This window comes from Megachile rotundata, chromosome 1, assembly GCF_050947335.1.
Source record: "Megachile rotundata isolate GNS110a chromosome 1, iyMegRotu1, whole genome shotgun sequence".
NCBI classification, from domain to species: Eukaryota; Metazoa; Arthropoda; class Insecta; order Hymenoptera; family Megachilidae; genus Megachile; species Megachile rotundata.
Genome location: NC_134983.1, coordinates 12,659,354 through 12,682,201, shown reverse-complemented (window position 1 = coordinate 12,682,201; position 22,848 = coordinate 12,659,354). Strand labels below are relative to the sequence as shown.

Genomic DNA, 22,848 nt, shown 5'->3' with positions numbered 1-22,848 from the left:
TTAAATGACAGACATTATTAAAATCATGATATTTTAAATTTTCTCATACAGGTTACGTATGCACCAGGTCTCCGTTAATAAAAATAAATAATTTTGGCAGCTATTCAAGTTCGTGTCTGGTTCTTCTAATCTCCTAGGTTTTGCGTTCAATAACAAAATGGCGGTGGAGTCACGTTTATGATCTATATTATCCAAAATATGTTCTGCACAAAACTGAATCTAAATACTCAACATTCATAGAAATTTTAAACAATAACAGTGAAGGTATATTTTTCATACATGAAGGTATTTTTAAGATTTCAGTATCAACTTTTAAATAGAACTGTTTACACCAAAACACGAAATTTTGATATTTTAATATTAATATGTCAATTAATCATTTTTAAATTAATATGTAAATTTTCAGTAGACAGATATTAACGTAAACTAAAACTCAAGGCACAAAACTAAGCCTAATTCTTCATACGTATCGATTTTCGGAAACTTTTATTTAATATCGAATTAAAAATAGAACGTCAGCAATTTATATAATTGTATGAAATTATTTATCTAAAATAAGAATTTTTTACGTACTGCTTATTTCAGATGATAGACAAATTCTGAATAATTCCTGTTCAAACATTGTCTTACGAGATTAATGCAAATTCTACAAACGAACATTATTCCGCATAAAAATATATTTTTCCAAACATTACAATTTTTGTATTTATCCAAATGAAAGCTTGTTCAAGGTAAATACTGTTAATAACTGTTACTAATCATTTGATATAAACAAGTGCAAACAATTACCGACAATTTCGCGCAACAATCGCGTGAGATTCATAGCACGTCGATTATGAAAGAGAAACGAATTAGTAACAGTGAACGAATTTTATCGACCAGTCAAATATTTGCGCGAAGAAAAATGTTGCTTTAAATCTGTAGACGTGTTTGTTTTAATTAACGTCGACAATCCCCAGTTGGATTAGTTTTATAAACCCGATAATACATGATAAATCAATTACCGAATTATCGGATTATTGCCCGGCGTCGGGTATCGACGCTTTGCTCGTTTACACGAGTGTTAATATCGCCAATGTTTGCGGACACATAAATCGTTAAATGGCGACTATGAAATATTTGTCGCTAATGTTTCCTTGGTACACGCCCGTATTTGCTGGCTAATAATTTTGAATGATTTAAGTATTGATAGCTGACACTCGATAAACATTTATTCGCTCGACGAAGCAAATACGCTTCATCGAAGTGAATTGACTTATCGAACTAAAAATAATATATTGACATTAATAGAATAACTAAAACTGATATGTTCAACTAAAACTTCATGGAGCTTGTATACTGTTTACTATTTTTATTGCGTCTTATTCTAGAAAGAGCTCCTCTAAAAGTTGACCTATTATCTTTGAGTACGGGGCGGACATCGAATCGAAATAAATACACGTGAATTCTTTTATCTTGTATTCTTTTTATGTGATTACTTTTTCGATTCGTAGGAATACATGTATCTGTGCCAATAAAGGAAAATCGAATCAACAATCAAACAAAACCAAACTGAAAATTAAATTGCGGGGCGTTGAAATAAAAATATTGGTCACGCGTAACGGTATATTATTCGGAAACTTTTATGGTGTATTTTTTTAAATACTGTCATTTTAAATTAGAGACTGACATGTTTCTATATACTATATTTATTTAATTAGTAATAACGTAGTAGTGGTATTAATTTACCTAGTAATAATATAATAATGATTAACCTAAAAAATCCTACAAACAGCTGTAAAATACTACAAAACATTCTAAAGTCTCATAAAGCGTTGTAAGCTATAAAAAAATATTATAAATTATTGCAGACAAGACAACATTTATAAATCCTTATAAAGCACTGCAGATCGTTATGAAACACTATAACTCTCTATAAAATATAGAACATTATAAAATGAAGAGCAATATCATAAACCATATCTCATGAAGCATTATAAGTCACAATAAAACGCTATAATATGTTGTAGAGATAATACGATACACATGTATATATAATAAATACTTACTACACACCATAACCTACATGCTATAAATAATGACAAAATACTGCACGTCTAAATTGCGAAGAAAACATAATACAATACAAAAAGACACATACATTTAGCTACTAATTAAAAAAGTGTGCTAATGAAAATGTTTCGCACAGGTATTTGTACCAGTTCGAAATGACTACTTTCACGTCAAAAATTTCTTTCCACGTTCTTCCACAAAAAATTTCCAATTTAATCTCATTATTCAAATAGCAACGAAACGTACGAAGTAAACATTTCTAACATTGGCGGATTATAATTATGTATTTGTTAATTTAGGTAGATGATATCCACAAACGCATCTAATAATCGTTGTTTCAAAATGTCTTCAAACATAAATTATTTTAATATACATTACGTTTACAATTACAGAAATAATACAATATCTAACCACTAACCAAATTCAATAACTAAGTTGCTATTTAACTACAATTATATAGCGAATAAATAACATGTCTAATTATCAGAGCAGTCAGATTTTCCAAACTAACTTGATTTCGATTGGTTCGCATAGTTCTTTCACCCTAAAGAAATATTCACTCAAAATTTAGAATAAAACAATTAAATCGTGGTTCATTCATCTCTTCGATGCAAGGTTAGATATGATAACGTCTTTCAACTTCAAATACTTTAATGCACTCGAAATTGCCAATAACCGAGCCAACATTTCAGAATGTAGACACAAACGCCTGTGCTATAGCATTTAGAGCCCTCTATACTTTGATTTAAGGAATGACGTTGTAAGCTCCTTTAAGGATAGTATCTACGATAGAATACCCCGAGCATTCTTGATATTAAGTTTCATATATTATAAAATTGACGTACTGGTCAAGGATTTTGCCCAAAGAAAATATCTAAAATCACTGCATTGGGTGCTTTTAAAAAAAATATGAACTCCTTTAAGCGAGAAAATTTTATTTGGCAAAAATGTTTTTCACGTTCTGTACTATTTATTGTTCTCGAAAGAACATTTTTCTTTTCTTCTTAAATTTAACTTTTTTCGAAAAGTTTGACGTTTTTAATGAACGCATGGATGAAATGAGAAAATGAAGTATGTGGAACATAACTCAGTTTGCTTTCGTTCAAAATTCTCTTCGAATACGACGCTTTTGAAAGCACACTCAGCAGTGATCAGGATCTTCAGCCAAATGGCCCTCGGCCTTGCAGATCAAAGGATAGCCGAATCACATCATACAATGAACACAAAACGCAGTTGAATCAAGAATACCGACAGATATAAGCAAGGAATCCGCGAGACCCCTGAGATGATTCATTAACGTTCTTGCCTCCGTTGAAATAGGGTTTAATCTAAGTTAGAATTCACAGTACAAATCTTGGCCGTGGTTAAGTAGCCATGGCTACCAATCGACCAAGACCGTTTCTGGTTTGCATTCTAACTTCAAACCATTTCGAGTTACCTAAATGATCTCTCCAATGCTTTTTATTTAAAAATAAGTATGAGAATATTTAATTCTACTGTGCTCATTACTGAGTGTGTGAGGTATTTTACAGTCACATGTGTTTTGGAAAAATTATTCAATTCATATTTTGTAATATGAATCGAAATGTTTCGACAGTCATCTTGCGTGAACTTTTACAACACTGCGAAAATTATTCTGAGGGTAATGTAATCCACTTAGAACAATTAAGTTTTTTTACTGAAATATTCATATAAGTTCACTCTCCAAAAGATGAGCCCAGAAAGAAATGCTGACTAAATGAAAAATCATATTTTAATTAAATCAAAAAGTATATAGCTTCACATATATTCTCTGCAAATATGAACAATCTACATCGGTCACAGTCAGCTCAGAAGAGAAGAAAAGTAGCTTTGCCTATCTAAATTCCCAGAGCTCATTTTGTGCACGGTATCATGTATAACACATTTCCATATTATTATAAGTAGCAAAAGTACTTTAACAAAGCTATTGTCTCTTGAAGCTACTGTTAAAAACAGAAATTGGAAAACGATACAAGGGTTAGGAAAACAAAACTATCGATCAGTTTTGTCTAATTCTTAATGATTCTTCAACTGCCGAGAAGAAATTCACACGAAACCTCTTGAGAGTTTTCAGAAGGTTCGAAAGATGCAGCAGATGGACGAACACGATCTCTCGTAATGCGTTCCGCTTGTTTTCCCCGTATAGCAAGATAAAAACTGCAGAAACTTGCCAGTTGGAGTAACCGACCTGTACTACTTTATCCATTTAAAGTTGGAACTCGAAATATATTAATAATTAGCTACGTCGTGAACAAAAAATCGAACTTACGAATATTTTATAAATGGAACAAGAACCAGATCTAATTACATACTCGTTGGTATTTGTGCTGAAATACCACGAAAGTGTGCGAACATATTCCGAACAATTTCATGGTGAACTAAGACTGCGGTTATGGCGGAAGCATTTTCTGAATGCATCGGTATAATTAAATAAACAAGTTTCTATTAGAGTGCATTCCATACGTTGCGAACAAAATTATGGATCAGGATTATTAGTATAATCAGAGAATTAGTTGGAAAATGATTTCATACTATACATAGATAGTATGTTATTTCGTACATTATTAAAAGATTAGTCATATATTTCTTAATAGAGTAATGACTGCATTTTTTATTGATACATTGAAGATAACCATATGTAAAATAACATGTGTATTTTAAGTAGTTTGTAGAGAATGAATTTTCTAACCTCACTTTTTACAGATGCCTCATTTTGTTTAGTGTCATTCGCGATATTTTTTAAAATTTCTAGAATTAAGCATGTTGTGAAGTATATAAATTTAGAACAGGATGAAACTTATTTGAAAATTGATGTAAATTATTAGAGTTCTCTTAAATTATTAATTACTAGGTTAAATATATACCTGCTTAAATATTATATGAACTTCTGCAATTTCTCTTTTGTGAATTGTGTTATAAATCTAGCACAAATTCTACCAAAATTAAAAAGATGTCTACTTGAATGAAAAAGATGAAAATCGAAAAGATGTCAACTTTATATTTTACACTTATGGATTGCATAGTGGAGTTTATATTTTACTAAAAACTTTGTCAAAACTAAAAAGGTTACCATATTGTTTCGTCGCAAGATTTTACGAAAATATTCGAATAAAAATACTCACATTCTGAATACTGGAAAGAACTCAAAAACACAAACAAATTATAAAGGAGAAATAAACTCAGACAAATTGTGTTATCACCAAGAATTAATGAAGGAAACAAAATGATTCATCAGGTGCTACACCTGCACCTTTTAAACAGTAAAATACGTAGAAAGTAGATTGGAATCGTTTCTTTAGGTGCAAGGGAAAAAGCTGATAAATACGCCAGGTTGGTCACGAAAGAAAGAAAATAAACATGTCCGAGTTAACAGATTGCATTTTGTATAATCGGGGTCATGCAACCGTACGATACAGCCGTGATATTTACCATAAATTCTTTGTGATTAATAACGTTTTTGCGTATCACTAATTTTTCAATAACTAAAATAGATAAATGAGATAGGGTTTCGACTACTATTCTCTAAAGAATAAAATTGCGCCAAGTTCTTTAAATTTCTGAAAGAGAAAAATTCCTTCATGTGACACTAATCGCATTTAGAGACTCTCTAATTAGTGTCCCGAATTAGTCAACAAGGTTAGGTCAGTTACAGCACTCTTTAACAAAATCTATTTTGAGGAATTTAATTTGTAAAAGATAGTATCTCTTCTAGTGAAAGATAAAAATACGTTTTTATTCATTTTATTTGTATATTATTTACTATTATTTTTGCTGTCAAAATAGCTTGCGTACTTCATGTGTCTTTTACGGGTAAGAACAAATTTTTTAAAATTTACTTTCAAGTTATGATTTTATACCTGTTTAAAATGAAATATGAAATACTATTTAAAATAGATATAAAATAGATTGTACATACAAATCTATATGTGTAAAATAGAAAATTAATTCTAATTACGTTTTAACATTTATATAAGTATAATTAGTATATAACATTGGTTTACAAATATAAAAATTTCTTTTATGGTACGGAAATATGAAATTCACTTACAAAAATACATAGAATACTTCATTGACGTAAAACAATATACAATTATAATTGAATGTCCATTGAAACTCAGAAATGCAATAAGTATTCAACATCAGTGAATTTCCCTGATGTCAGGAACAAATTACAAGTAAATGAAAACGGTTATAAAGAAATAGAGTATTCCGTATCGGTTTCTGAACGGCATGTGTTTTATCCCGCGATGCAGCATCAGAAATGAAATTCCGATCATTGGAAATTGGAAGCTGTACGTTCCAAAAAAGATTACGTGATTATTGGTAACGATAGATAGGAAGAGTGGTAGAAAGCGGGTGTAAAAAGAGAAGAAAATAAGCTGAGCACCGAGCAAATGGCGAGAAGAAACAAAACGTTGTGGAAAGCGTACGTAGTTGAACATTTGTAACAGGTAATAAATCTGTAAGTGCACTTTATTTCTCCTTTAGCTTTTTATTTTCGTTCCTCGATATTTTCACAAATATTTTATTAGTAAAATAATTGAAAACTGTCAAAAATCTCATATCTCATATATAAGTACTTAGTTAATAAGCAGTGCATAATACCTCCTTGGAAGAAATTTTAAGCCGGGTTTAGAAGTTCATGCGATTTACATAAACCGACATACAGTTGAATTTGTACAAATCTGTAGATCTTTACGTGTGAATGGGAATTTGAAGTTTAGACAACCCAGAATGTTTGGCTTGAATAAAATCTGTTCTGCCAGATAATTTGCATGAAGTTGGCGCAAATAACTGAGTATGTAAACAGATGTTCGAACCTAGTGAACAAACATTTTGACACTCCAACGCGCTGGAATAAAATCCTACAGTCCACTGCATTTTTAAGGGAACTCTGTTACTAACAATCGGTGAACAATTATAATTTTATAAATTATTTTATGAATTTAATAAATCATAACGTGAATTGTTGAATGAAGATATAACTCTGCAGTTAAAATGATTGCATTCAAGATTATAATTACGTAGCAGCAACTTAAGGGTATTACGCTGCTCATAAATACTCGGATATAATCTCACAGCTTCAGAAGTACCTGAGATATGAAACAAAAAGCAGATTATGCGAACGTCACAAACAGTGTAAATTTTCTTAAAATTAGTTCAGCAGCTTTAAATCTGGACAATCAGGTAGAGAGGAAAATAAAAATTTTGAAAACTTATGTTTAGGTTACAATAGCTCAAAATAGTAAGAGACATTTGTAGACAGTACAATTTTATTTTCATGTATTGATTTTATTTTTAGAAAGATGACTCTTCTGATTTAAACAAAATGGGGACTGATGTTACAACTACAAACTTAATGTAATGAACTCATTATGAGATAAAATTAAACATAAATTTCTACAATACTAAAAATAAATGACACAATTCTTTTACCTATTTGTTAAGTAGTAAAACCATAAAAGAAATACTATAAGCTAAATAAATTTGAAGTTCGGTTCACATAAAATTAAATGTAAAGAAGAATTAAAATAAAAATTATTTATTAATTATTCAACAAAAATAAATTTGACCTGAATTAAAAGTTTTAACACACGGTACACGGTACGTGAACAAAGTTTCAAAACTGATCTTTTCTGGCAGTTGCAACGTTGTTTGCAACTAATTAGTAACATGTCTGAACTTGATTTATGCATAGTTTCATTTACGTGATCATTTGCGTTCAGAAGTACAATAACTCTTCAGTTACTGTTTAACTGTTCTGTTAAACACGGTACTGTAATATTGTCCTGTCGTAAAGCGACAAGTAAATGGCGGCCAAACTTTGTTTCAAGGTGAGGTGCGTCAAAAGCTGCAAATACTGCACTTCAATATTTAGGACTTTTGGGTTATAATTAACCTCAAAAAGAAACAGTAAAATACACAGAAAAAAACTATACAACAGCATCGGCAATAATGTTTTATGAAAAAAAAAATATGTCGCTTTTATAGTCTGTTAATATATAGTTCAAAAAATAATTGAAAACTAATTACATAAAACCCTGTAATTTCTAGTTTCTCATAATTTATACACAGAACATATCCAGGGAAGCAATCAATTAAATTTGTGCGTCAGCTATTAAGGCTCTCATGTTGGATTTACACTGCTCGTCTATAATCCAAGTTTGCATTACGGAGTGTTCTCATATTCTGTACTGTTCCGATATTCATCGAGCTACTTACTCACTTGATCTTCTATAATGTCCGAACAACTCATGCATGCATCCAGGAAAATGCAAAACTCGTCGAATATAATATTCTTATATTCATTGTGTGACATCCTCTGTCTCCTTATTTATATCCTTTTTCTTTCGAGGTCTAATATTTTATTAATATTGTTCGTGTTTAATTTATTTGAATTTTCAAGCTTCTTTCAGTTTGACCGCCCCAGTTTTGTACGGGGTGTTACCTCTAACGCGACGCACGATTTTTCACCCACTTGCAAAGAAAGTTTACAACAGTTTCAGCGGATAACGAATAGATATCAAAGAAATTTCGAAAACAGTTTGTTTTCTTGGGGAAATCGAGGGCGTCTAAGATTCTACAAGTAGGAACATACTTTTCTCTTTAGCATACTGCAGAAGATGTGGAGACAGACACAAAACACGTATTGTACGATATAATACTAATATGTAATTTTTGTTGCAAAAAATCAAATTTCGAATATGCTTAAATAAAATACACTATTTCTATGTTCTATTCACGTAGTTACATTGTCGATATTCTCTTCAATACGGTAAAAAATGTGTTCCTATTCACAAAAGGTGACCTCGTTTTCGCCAAGAAAACGAACGGTTTCCGAATTGTTCTTTTACTGATATCTATTGTACTTTCTATACACTGCTCTTGTTCCGAACTTTTTTTATCAGACAGCTGTAAGTGGGTGAAAAATGGTGCGTCATGTTGAAGATAGCACTCCGTAACTTTAGTGACATCTATTCATGACCTGTAAATATACACACGTTCGTTCTCAAATAACTGAATAATCTAATAAATAATGTAATGAAAAGATTTTATTAATACCCATACCTAACAAAAAATAATAATTGTGGAAGATATTCAGAATTGTCGCAAATGTTCTCACCTCAGCATTCTTAAACATGATTTAGCTAAATAAGCTGAGTAATCACTTTTAAAAGATAAGTCTTTATATTCATTTTCAAGATAGAAATAATACAAGTACATTGGTACATTGATAATATTAAATTGCAGAAGCTATTCAGAATTTTCCCAAATGTTTTAACCTCAGCATTCTTAAACATGATTTAGCTAAATAAGCTGAGTAATCACTTTTAAAAGAGAAGTCTCTATATTCATTTTCAAGATAGAAGTAATACAAGTACATTAGTACATTGATAATATTAAATTGCAGAAGCTATTCAGAATTTTTCCAAATGTTTTATCTTCAGCATTCTTAAACATGATTTAGCTAAATAAGCTGAGTAATCACTTTTAAAAGAGAAGTCTCTATATTCATTTTCAAGATAGAAGTAATACAAGTACATTAGTACATTGATAATATTAAATTGCAGAAGCTATTCAGAATTTTTCCAAATGTTTTATCTTCAGCATTCTTAAACATGATTTAGCTAAATAAGCTGAGTAATCACTTTTAAAAGTGAAGTCTGCATTCATTTTCGAGATAGAAGTAATACAAGTACATTAGTACATTGATAATATTAAATTGCAGAAGCTATTCAGAATTTTTCCAAATGTTTTATCTTCAGCATTCTTAAACATGATTTAGCTAAATAAGCTGAGTAATCACTTTTAAAAGTGAAGTCTGCATTCATTTTCGAGATAGAAGTAATACAAGTACATTGATACATTAATAATGTTAAATAACGTTCGAGCTGATTATTTTTCCAATCAAACGTAGATAAACCATTATTGGTCGACGAGATTTATGATCACGATCTTTGCGGTTACCCTATCTACCCGAAATCGCCCAGTTTGCTGAACCCAGAATGTGATACGTAGTAGGGTACCTAGTTAAAGCATTCAAGATATTATTATTCGATGGAGAATATTTCAGTAAATAGTAATTACTATACTTCATGCATGTTTGTCATTTGTACACAGAAAACGTTAGAATATCTGTCCAAAGTTCTCTGAAGGAACTGGATCCGTGGAATCCTATATCCGTCGCAACTTTGCGTTTCCAGCTTCATTTTCCACTGGGTAAGTCGTGTTTCCACTTCCATTTTCCTTTGCAAGGGTGTTATAGTATAATGGTTCCGAATACGAGATGTGCCTAATATGACTCTATACAATTTCCACAGGGGAGCGTTACTACGCTACATCAATGTTTCGAACTGCTAAAATGTATGTCAACGTGCTTCTTATCATGTTGCTGTTCACGTGGGTACGATTGTTACAGGAGAATGTCATTAAAATTATCGTAAAATAGAAATGTGATATTAACGCACCCTTTGTTTCTCCTGAACAAAATTTGGATACAAAATTTTGGTATGTACAGGTATTGTATATTATATGAAAATTGTACTTGATTTATGATAAATCATGGACACAAATGTGTGAAATATATTTTAACCTGCATTTCACGAATATTAATCTAGTACATATGTCAACACATTAATGATAGAGATAGAGCACATATGATGGACTGTTTTTAAGGTACTTAAAACTCTCGGTTAACTTGAATTTAATCATTCATAAAATTAACCTAGTTACATTGATTAGCTTTACCTAAGCTACCTGCTTAATATAATACATTTAAATTTAAATAAAAATGGAATTTTCAAAAATAAGGTAGCTTCTAAATATTCTAAATAAATATTCTCAAAGAATACTTCTTCGAAAACATTTTCCACCCCCTAAAATAATATTTTAATTATTGTATAGTTGCACAATTTTACAGAATAAAATCATTACCGCCAAATATTACTAAATGCATGTATTACTAAATGTATCTGAACGAAGTAGTTTACATTTTCAATTATTGTAGTAATTAGCTGTTATTTGTAGGGTGCCGAGGAAATCAGCGCAAAGGCGTCAATAATGTAAATAGGAGAATTTGATTCCAGCGTAAAGTTACTCTGTCCGTAGATCCTGTTACCAGCTTTGAGTTGTTGATTAAAGACTTAGAACGACGGCAATAGGCGCTAAAGATGAGAGTAAATATACATCAAAGACAGAAACATTCATAAGTCCTCCTCCTCGAATTAGAACCGTCTGACACCATCGTTGCCAAATCACAGCGTCAACACAATATTTTAAACAGTACCGAACGTGGTAATGAAATAAAACGCTTTCGTAACAAGTATTTTACATGATTATTCCTGACGAAATTTTATTTCACTTTAATTATGTGTACTTTCGAGTAAACACTGGTCCTCATTTTCATAATGAAATGAATTCTGTGCTTTCGTTGCATAATTTTATTAATTGTGAAAGGAAAAACATTTTTGAACTACGAAAATAACACATCTTTCTTGGAATACAAATTTATTTAGAGGAAAATATAATACTTCTAATATGCACGTAAAATGTAAAATTGCTTTATACAGAAAATGTTTTTGAAAATGAATACAGTTTATATTTGTTGAAGTATAAATGTCTTATAGCACATTATAAATTATATTTGTAACAGAATGAGAGTATTGTAATAGAATGAATAATTAATAGTTTTCTTGAAGATCTTTAAAAAATTTTTTTATCACTGCCACTATGAATCTCAAATTTTGAGGACAAAACCAGATATTAATAATTCAAAATGATCTTCAAGGAAGAATATACAAATGTATTATGAATTTACTAAAAATGTCACCTTTTAACTATGATGACGTCATTGTTAACTATGTTGATGTTATTTTTAACTGCTTAGATCTATAAATATTCAGAGTCAGTTAGATCTGCATCTCATCCAAAATTTCAATATTTATAATACTGAAAGAAAATAATAACCGATACCTAATTATAACCGTGAGAAATCCTAACAAAAAGATCCTTCCAAATCACACTTATGAATTAAGGTATATTTGCTACGTAAAGTGTCAAGAAATGGTAGAATGCAAAGGTAAGAGGGAAATATAATAAAATTGTAACAATACAGTAGAAGAGACTATGAATTACAAAAACATATTTGGTCGCAAAGCTATCACATGGATGTAAAAAGAATAAGTTGTGCGGAAACGTTTGATGCTAGTGTAACATTAAAAGCGTAGGAGAGAGGAAGCTTTGAGAGCCTTCAAGTTGCGAGATACATTAAAACCATGATGCTGGGACTGAAAGCACAGTTTTCTTTCGTATCCAACAGGAAAGTGGTATTCATTGAGCGTGTACTGTTCGAGGAATGTGTCTTTCAATGGTTGGTTTGTCTTTCGATGTGTCCCCCTTCTCGCTTGAGCTTCAAGAAAAAGAACGCTTAAATACGTACATTTAGATAATCGTTCTTTAGAATATTAAACTACCATTGTTTATTACATGTTGTCATTCGAACTAATAAAGCACTCTGAATAACATTATACGAGATAGTTTTTAACTTAAGCTTGAAAGGTTAGAGTTAAGAGTATGAAAATAAAGGACAACGATTTCGTTACAGAAAGACGTATAATAGACAGTAACTGCAATAATTCTATAATAAATCTGTTTTAAAATAAATTGTGTTAAAGATCGGAAGTCAGAGTTGAAAAGCCCTCCGGCAAAAATTAACTTTTTTTAAAATACTCAATGTAGCAATTTAATATACATAATGAAATAAAAACAATGGAAACGATTTCTGAAAATTAAGTAGTCTGAAGATCATAGTCATGAAAGTAAGTGCTTTATTAATCTCATCGAGATTCGCTACGAAGAGTAACAATTTTCATTTTAAACGAAGATAAACATATTTTAATTTAACACAGATAGACGCAGGATTCACAAGTAAAACAGGGACACTAAAAAATGACATATTTTATTTGTCTTACAAAAACTATTTAATCAAAACAAGTTGACCGAAATAAATAAAAATATTTTAAATTAGAGGACTATATATGTCACAATTTAACGTGTATAAATCAGATGTAGTTAATAAAAAACTGCAGACAAATATATTTATTTTAACTTGAAGGATTTAGCGATAAAATTGAACCAATCCTTTAATCAAATCGCTCTGGTGCCAGAGGAAAGAGTGCAGTCGAATAAAAATTTAATTAACGTTAATTGTGATTTAAATGAAAAGAGCATGAAAATGGGAATTCTAAAACAATGTGCTTCAAAGGAAAGTATTATGAAGTATAGTCAATAAAATACCTGCGATGATAAAATAGGTTAAAGTCGAGTTACACTACCTCATTGTCATACTAAATTACTTGAGTCATTTACAAACAAAGAAAAATTAAATTGATAGCTTTATTTAACGTTTACAAGTATTCTATAATTTATTACACGTATTACAAACGTCTGGTATTAAAAAAAAAAGTGAAAATACATGTATTGCATCGATGTAACATCAAGGTCGATAAGTGAAACGAAAAGAGCAAAAGTTTGTGGGGAAAAACTATGCTTTTCTTGGGTGTCACATAAAAATGGAAAAGTAGCAACATAGGTCCCCAAGGGAACGACGGTTAAGGGAGGCTTTACTGAACCGTTGGCTCAACTTGATATTCCACGCGTTGCGGATTACGAGCGGTAATAACATTCCTAGAACGATTCCGTAGATATAGGACTCGATCTACGGTAAGATCAGCCGACGAAGAATACTGGAAATGGCCGACGGTGAGAAGCATATTGATCCTTCTCGATGGTCAGCCACGTTCTTTGAAATGCGGGTAGTTTCCTTTCGACAAGAACCGTTGCTTCCTTTAACGAGGTCATAGTGCGAAAAGTAATAATAATAAAAGTATAATTTCAGTTTACATAAATGTAAGATAAATTCTGTTTATAGAAAAGATCGGTAGTCTATGTTCATTTTAAGATGGTTCTAAAATATTGCATTATTTATGGATGAAGGGGTTTGAAGGTTTGAAGGGAGTTAGAATTGTGAGAATCATAAAAATAGAGTTTTTGTGAGATAAGGTACTTTTTTTGTATGATTTCTTGTGATGTGAGAATGTGTTGACGTTTCTTTTCTTATGTGTATAGCTGTAGTCTACATTCATGTCTTTATGCGTTTCAGAGTACTTTAGTTGGAAACTAAATTTCAAAGTGTGTAAATTGAAAAAGGTTACATACTAATCTTCAGTTCCACATATTTTCAAATATATAAATTATCAAGGAATTATGGAATTTAAAAATTTTTGAATTTTGAAACTTTTAAATGCTTACATATCTGAATTTCTAACTTCTTGAATTTTTAGACTTCTGAACTTCTTAACATCTGATCTTCTAACCTTTTAAACTTCTAAACTTCTGAACTTGTAACCTTCCAAACTTGTAACTTTCTAAACTTCTAGCTAACAACTTCTAACCTTCCAAACTTTTAAACTTCCAAGTTTATTAAACAATTAAAGAAATATCTTTTAGTAATTCTAATATACACGTGAACGAACATACGTACTAATTCCATATGCATAAATAGAATTCTCTCTCTGAAATTTTCATTTTAACGCAATATTAACGTAACATACAATACCGAAAAGGAGTATAATTCTCTCAGCTCTCAATTTCATATAATGCTCATTAAACGAAATTAATAAGCACACATTCAACGAAGAACGCATTAAAAGAAACGTTAAACCTATACTCGTTAAAAGCGAATATATAGGGGAAAAGGTATTATTTTCAACAATACATGAAAAGAAAAGATATTCTACATCGAACATGCACAATTTTACGAAGAACAGTATCCATCTCGTTACAGTATCGATCTTCCTTAATATTTAATTTTATTATTCCTTCAATTCCATATAAAAATTGCGACTTTGGAAAATATTTAACTAGCGTCGGCTTTCGAAAATATTAATAAATCTTTGATTATCGTTTGTTAACATTTGCTCCCTTTTACTGTAATATATAACTTATTTGAATAATCTGGTGTTATCTTCAGTACTATAACACACATTTTACGAGAATTAATGAATTTTCGAATCTATTGATTTATTTTTAAACGCAATGCACTAGAGCATGGCAGCGAAATTAAATCACACTCGTGTGAGTTGGCAAAGAATTAACCCCGCAAGCTAAAATTTATTAAAATAACGCGTTCTCGAAGTTCGAGTTTCAAAATATATTTCTGTTCAATTTTTTACGTTCGAAATATGTCATTTTCTTAATGGAAATATAACTGTGGTACGATCGACACTTAAGTGTTTAGCAAAATACGTTATTAACAAAATAACGTTACAAAAAATAAAAGAAAGATAAAACGTAACAAGAAACAAAATTACAAAACAAAAAAAAAATACATTTTTAATCAGAAAAAATCATATGTAATAAAAGATCAATCCACTAATTCATTATAGATATTCTAGGTTTTTATTTTTATTTTGTTATCGTTGGGTGAGAAAGAAACCATTTTAACAAACGCGTTGAATTTACATACTCATATAATTTATATTATGGTACCGAAAAGTAATCAAAATTTTGTTTGCTGGCGAAAAATATTTATTTATTAAAGAAATCTTAAATCAACAAAATAATTTCCATCACTTTCTAACGCTTTTTGCCAGCGTAAAGGTAATTGTTCCCTTCTTAAAAAAAGTCCTTCGATTTTTCATAGAAAAACTTTGAAATCATCGAAGAAATTTTGATTACTTTTCGGTACCCGTAATATAAACTGGAACAAGTGAACACAAAATTTATCCAAATAAACTGAATTGATGATCTGTGTACGCAGTTTAGTTTGCACAATTTTTTGCAACTCGCAAATGAATTCATTTCTCCAGTTTTATGTATCGACATCAGCAGCACATATTTGTCTTCATTCAGAATTTTATACAGTTTATAATTCAATAAAAAAATTTTATACTCTCTCATCCACGTTAGCATAAAAAAATCTTGCAGTACATAGCACTGTAAATAGTAAATTATATAATTTACATTCATTCACAAGTTTACATCCTCAGATGTAAATTACGACGGAAGAAATTTTATTTAAACGAAACTTTTTACCTGGTGCAACGTTCACGCGTAACAATCCACGTCTACAAATTCGATTGTAAAAGTTAGTTTATGCAGATTGCATGAATGTATAAACCCAGGTTAACATTTTCACGGCCAGCTGTGTAATATTACACATTCCAGGGAGGCAGCAATCTTTAAGAGGTCGTAAAGTCGCTGAAGCGTGAAAGTACACGAAATCCGATCCCCAAAACAGCATTTTAGGACATATAGGGAGAGAAAAGGACTTAAAATACCAGGCCAGGGTTGCACGAAGAAATTCGTGGTGGCAATATGTTCTGTACAATATGTTAAAACAGAATCCTGAATGCTGCAACGTCATCGGGTGTTGCTTCCTAATGGTACAATTTAATGACATGATTTCGTTTTATCGTGACCAAACTGCACCTGTTACCCTGCCATCGAGTCGATTGAGTTTATCTATTTGTGTTTCGATTGCTCTGACGAATGTTTAATTTAAAAAAGGTCAACAAAAATCAGGAAACAATTTAATTATATTCAATGAAAAAAGGCTGAGGGACATTGACAACATAGTTCAAGAAAAAATTAGGTCTCCAAATTTCATACTTACCAAATTATAAATACAAAATAAAATAGTTATATTTTCTACCAGAAAAAATCGATATCTAATGAAAGAAGCAGTCTGCTTTCTTCATGGTTATTTGATCACAATTTATTCTAGAAGTAAAAGTATTGATTTTGTTCGTGAATTATAACTCACCGATGCAAACTGAAGCGCTTCATTTTTACCAAAATTTGACAGTTCAGTGTCTCATCAAAAATGGAGAAAAATGACTCAACTGACTAAAGATGTTAAAAATAGAAAATACATAAGAAGTAGAGTACAGAATATTGGTGCAAGTACGTGTTAATTTTATCGCAGAAAATGGTGGAGAGTGATTTCATGCATAAATCACGTAACCGTTAACGTCTAGAGAGAAAGCTTAGAATCGTCGAAATCTCTTTTCAGTTTTACTAAACGCTGGCAACCCAAAGGTCGAATGCTTTAGAATGCTAATGTGAAACGAATGCAAGCAACGCAACGTCGAACATTTTGAAATAGTGTCGCGAGTACAAATGCTTTCTGTGAGTGCCTTTACACCAGCGAGCAATAAATCTACCTTGAGATTCCTGTCGAAACGCTAGACGATTTGTCGTGTGTCATTGCTTTACAGAAGCAAACCACTTTCCTTCTGCGCGCCTATTTCGACGCTGTTTCAAACTGCATATCTAACATCAAATGGAACACACGGAATTTCTAACAAATAATACAAAATAGCAAACACATCGATTTCCCTGGCAATGACGTCCAAACGTGACGTTTGATTATTTGCATTGTGTACTTGTAATAAGTACTTGCAGTTATTTTTTCAGGTATTAAACGTGTAATGATAACATTTATACATTTGTGAAATATGGAAGCTGATAAAATTCATCAAAAGATTTTATTCAAAGTTACACTTGGTAACACTTTAACGATGACTAGATTTGGTTACTGTATTTATGGTATATTGAAGACTGCAAAGCAAATGTAAATTGTTTAGTCTATACACTGTATACTGATCTCTTGCACACTCTATACAGTGCAATTTTTGTTTTGAATCTTTTTCTATCAGATAGCTGTAAGTAGTTGAAAAATTGAGTATCATGTTAGATAAGGTTAAATTAAGTTAAGCTGCAACCCTTAAGTTAGGTGTCACTTTTGTTCTGAATCTTTTTCTATCAGACAGCTCTAAGTTGTTGAAAAATTGAGTATCACGTTAGAGACAACATTCTGTACCTCTAGATCAAATGACATGTCTGCAGACTCCGATACGTCCTAACTACATAAACATAGTCGATCACATAACTTATTAAAATATTAAGAAATGTTTAAATGCAAGTTTCAAAGTAGATGTTTCTTCGTTCGCTTTTTATTACAGAAGCACAAAGGGTGATCGTTTTACGATTGATTAATTATTCATCTAACAAGATAAGGCTGACAAGGCATCGTATCAGCTGCAACAGCATATTGGACGTGTGGTGAAGCTGCAAGAGAAAACGGCAAGAGGTTGAATGGTCAGAAGATGGCAACAGGAGAATGAAGAAAGCTACGCCAGCAAACAGGTGTCATAAAGCGGGAACGTGTGTTCGGGTGAAGGAAAGTAGCTGAGGTCAAAAACGTGTGACATGAGAACGATTCTCTGCATCAGTTGATTATACTTTACGAACACTTTAGTAAATTGGAAAAATCAAATTTCCTTGTCTTAACCTCGAGAATATTCTTGAAAATTTTGATGACGAGCTTCACGGAATTACGAGCGCTCCGAAGATGTTCGCATTTTGGATGACATGCGTGATAGATGTACACAGACCGCAGTTTGCATTTTAATTAAGTGTTTCATAGTTAATACATTAGCTACTTGATAATTATTTCGTTCAGAAATTATTTATTCATCTGTCAAGTGTTTAATAATTAAATTCCACATATGGAACTGAATAATACATTTTTTAAGAACTTGATAATCCATTCCTTCATTAAGAAATTAATAATAAATTTATTCATTAAGAATTTAATAATTAATTCATTTATTAAGAACTTAATAATCCAATCATTCATCAAGAAATTAATAATCTAATTATCCATTAAGAATTTAATAATTAATTCATTTATTAGGAATTTAATAATTCATTGATTCATTAATTAATCAACGTATTGAATATTAAATAATTCATTGATTCTATCCACTTAATAATTACTTGAAAACGGTGACAAAAGATATTACAAATAAAAATTGTACATAACCGTGTTTATAAGATACATTGACTTTTATTGCAATAATTCTGATAAATGAAGCCGATACTACTCCTTCCGCTCTATTTACAAATAATGTTTCATGTCCTGCAAATAAACCTGTAGACCTGTTACAGCCATAATTTATCTCAATCCTTCTATTGATTTATTTTGTCTTATTTCGTAAACAAAAGCTTTAAACTTCTGTATAATAGATATGTTTAAAATGGTAATGAAAAATAATTTGAATTTGAAAGTCATTGTATGTACTTCATACAAAGGCTAAATAGAATGTAATGCAGTTTATCAGGTAGGTTTATATGAGAAGCATTTTCCCAGTACGTTGATCGAACAAAAAACATTTCAAAGGATAGATAGAGTGTAACATGAGGCTGATCTCTTTTGGAAAAGAATAGCAGACACTAGTAGGTCTGCCGATCGATAGTTTAATTAAAAAGAATGGATGCGAGATTAAATTAAGGCGAATATTCAAGACAGAACTAGAAGAGTAGCGATAACGTACAATATATCATGTATGCTGTGAAAAATTTGCGAGGATAGCATCTGTGTTTTTATTGAGCTGGGGTACATTTTATTTAGGGTAAAGTAAAGAATAATAGGATGTATTAATGAATTATAATGTGGTTGAATTATTCTGACTAATGCGTTATATCTATTTTAGTATACTTACGTATAAATATATACAATGTATATTTTAATAGTATAATTTGTAGTAATAATACAATTTTCAGCGTTAGTAATAATATTGTTAAAACCTGACTATAAAAAAATTGTGGATTCCATTTTTGTAGGCAAATGTTTCAAAAACATTGACATTAACATTGATGTTAACAGTGACATTAACATTGACATTAACATTGACATTAACATTGACATTAACATTGACATTAACATTGACATTAACATTGACATTAACGTTGACATTAACATTGACATTAACATTGACATTAACATTGACATTAACATTGACATTAACATTGACACTACTTTGTTCAACAATATGAAACAGAAGTTTCTAAAACACTTAATATATCACTCACTATTGTTAGATTTCACATAATCATTTTCTTAATATTTTATTTAATTAACATCCAAGTCTGATGCACACTGTGCTTAATTAATGAACAACTTGAAAAACCAAGGACACAAGAATGAAAACAAGCACAATAATAGTCATTTAAACTATGTCACTTAAATAATTATGCCTAAAAGAGCCATTAAAAAACATTTTAAAATTCAATTAGTAAATAGACAATTTTCTGAAGAACGCGTTGCACAGAGATTTACTACGCGTGCCTCTCGTTCCGCAGATTTACCTCTACTGAACTCTTATTTGTGGGAAACACTCGAAATCCATTGTATACACAATATCTATTCAGAACATTGAAGTACTGTATCACAGAATTGAACACGGCGTTCAACAACTACGGGTAACACCGAGAAGTATTGGAAGAGTAACGAGATCAATGACAAGATGTCTGCACGCTTCGAAATGCAAGGTAGTCATTTTAAGTACCTGCCGTGAAGGAAACTAGACACCGAACGGCACAAGTTGTATTTCATAAACCAGGTCACATAAGACGTGTGTTTACTACGAACTTTGCACTGTCTTCAACGGAACTGATTGTTTAACTGGGGCTCACATATTAAGTGACACTGTATTAGTATTATTGGTATTCTAGAAGAGTATACTTCTTTAATTGTAAGATATATTTATATTGTGCACATGTATAATAAATGAGTAAATTGCATACTTAAATGAACTCTGAAAACTAAGTTTTCGAGTATATATTATGAAGCATGATTTTGTTAGCAAATCCCTACGAAATTTTATATTAAGAGTCCTATAAATAATGGAGTTGTGACATATTAAGTGTCCCACATACATAATCCTGTGAAGGAGTTTAAAATTACCCTGTAAAACTTTCATAACAAATTGTCCTCTCTTTATTAAAATTTAATCCTTTTCACTTAACGCGATTTAACTTGCATACTGTTGCTTGTCCGCTAAAAACCACCTGTTCTAAGTAACTAAAATAATAATTCAATAACAGGCCAGTTACGTATTGAAAAAGAATTCCGACAAAACTGCGGAAACAAATGGCTAGAAATATTTTGAGACTACTAAAAGTATTGGAAAAAAATTTTGGCGTTTGCTTTAAAAAAATTGCATCGCTTGTATTCGAGGTATATAGAGGGAAACTACTGAAATCAGTACAAAGGATCTACATACGTGTTACATTGAAGCGTTGCGTGCAATCGAAATGTCGAAAAACCGATAAAATCGAAACTTTGCAAGTCGATTGTGTCGCAAAGGTTTTATTAATTGAATCACAGATAGAAAAATGTGTTTTATCCTGGCTATCAATTACACCATCCATCATGTTTCACGTAGTCTATTCTCCCACAGCGTGAAACTTAACCTAGCTTTTACGTTTTGCGAAAATTTTATTGTAAACGTTTTTAGGTATTTTTCATTCGATATTAATTGTGCAGTTATTTCATCAGGAGTTGGTAACACCAAGCTCAATTTGACTTCACTGGGGAAAATGTAAAAAACGAAAGTGAAGAGATGAACACCGAAAAATATTAAAACTTGAATACGTATTAGAAAACTAAAAATTGAATAAAATATAAAAACATGAAAATTCAGAAATTTAGAAAGTGAATAATTTAATACTTTTTAAAAAATATATCAATTATGACAGAATAATTTTTTAGTTTTGCTGGAGACAACTTTTGTGTCTTTTGTGTTGCGATGCTTAGCTCTAATACGCAGTATTGATTGACGGTTGCGTGACTGCTCCTGTCTCCGATTTCTATAACTCAATGCTGAACGAATATTATATGGTCTATGTTTATATTTCATGAATGAATCGCATAGATCGTTAATGTTGCAAAATTTATTTTATACATAGACTTAATGTTTTAAATCAATCAAACGATAGAATAGAGACATAATGTGTGCACGGCTTATTGAGTAAATAAAATATTTGTAAAAATTCTGTAATAATTAACAATTTTTACTTACTTATAATTACTAATTATTGATAATAAAAAATAAGAATAATGATTGTTGCTTTAATTTTAATTAATAAACAAAATGTATAATACATTTCTGCAATAACAAGAAAGTTAAAAAGCAGTAATTACTGTAGGATTATTTCTTGTAAAATTATTTACTGTATGATTATTAATAGAAACTATTGTTTATAGCTGATAGAAATTATATTTATTTCCCTCTACTGTTTACTAATATCTGTAGAGCTTATTCCATTTGTGTTTCTAGCTCAACGTATCAAAATATTGCTTATCCAGGTGAAAATTTATTAAACGTAGTTATCTCGATATAATGAATTCAACTACGCAACGGTTTCAAACATGTAAATTCATGTTTCACGCGTTTATCGCATGATGTGACAAATGTATAGCTCATGAATTACAAACGTTACGCCGCTATGTAATTCATAGGGATAAACGTCAATAGAGATCTCCAGAATTCGCAGCCTCTGATTCCTAATGTTACCATTGAATATCCATCACTTCTAATACCATTTCCCATCGATTATATATAAGTCAAACGCGATCTATGTTTCGGCCAAAATATCGATCAGCCACCAAGAATGATAACGAGTTCGACTCAACTATCGTTCAATTAAACTATAGTTTCTTCTCGCTAACAACCGTAATTGTTTCGACATCCAACTGATCTGAATGGACGAAACTCGTTCACTGGTTGTAAAGGTTCTGAAGCAAAGGAGCAAACAGGACGTTCAGACATTCCGCTAGAATGGTTCTGAATGATTCTCTAACTCCCTGAGTTTAGTAACGGTACTAACTTGCTAGTTCGGTGCTGCAAGTAACAATACATGGTGTAA

General features: G+C 30.9%; 1 protein-coding gene across 1 annotated transcript in view; it reads right to left on the bottom strand.

Moving 5' to 3' along the window:
* The window catches only part of LOC100881123 (neurotrimin), a 200,147-nt gene that overhangs the window by 85,978 nt on the left and 91,321 nt on the right, over positions 1-22,848 (bottom strand). The gene's annotated exons all lie outside the window — the stretch shown is intronic.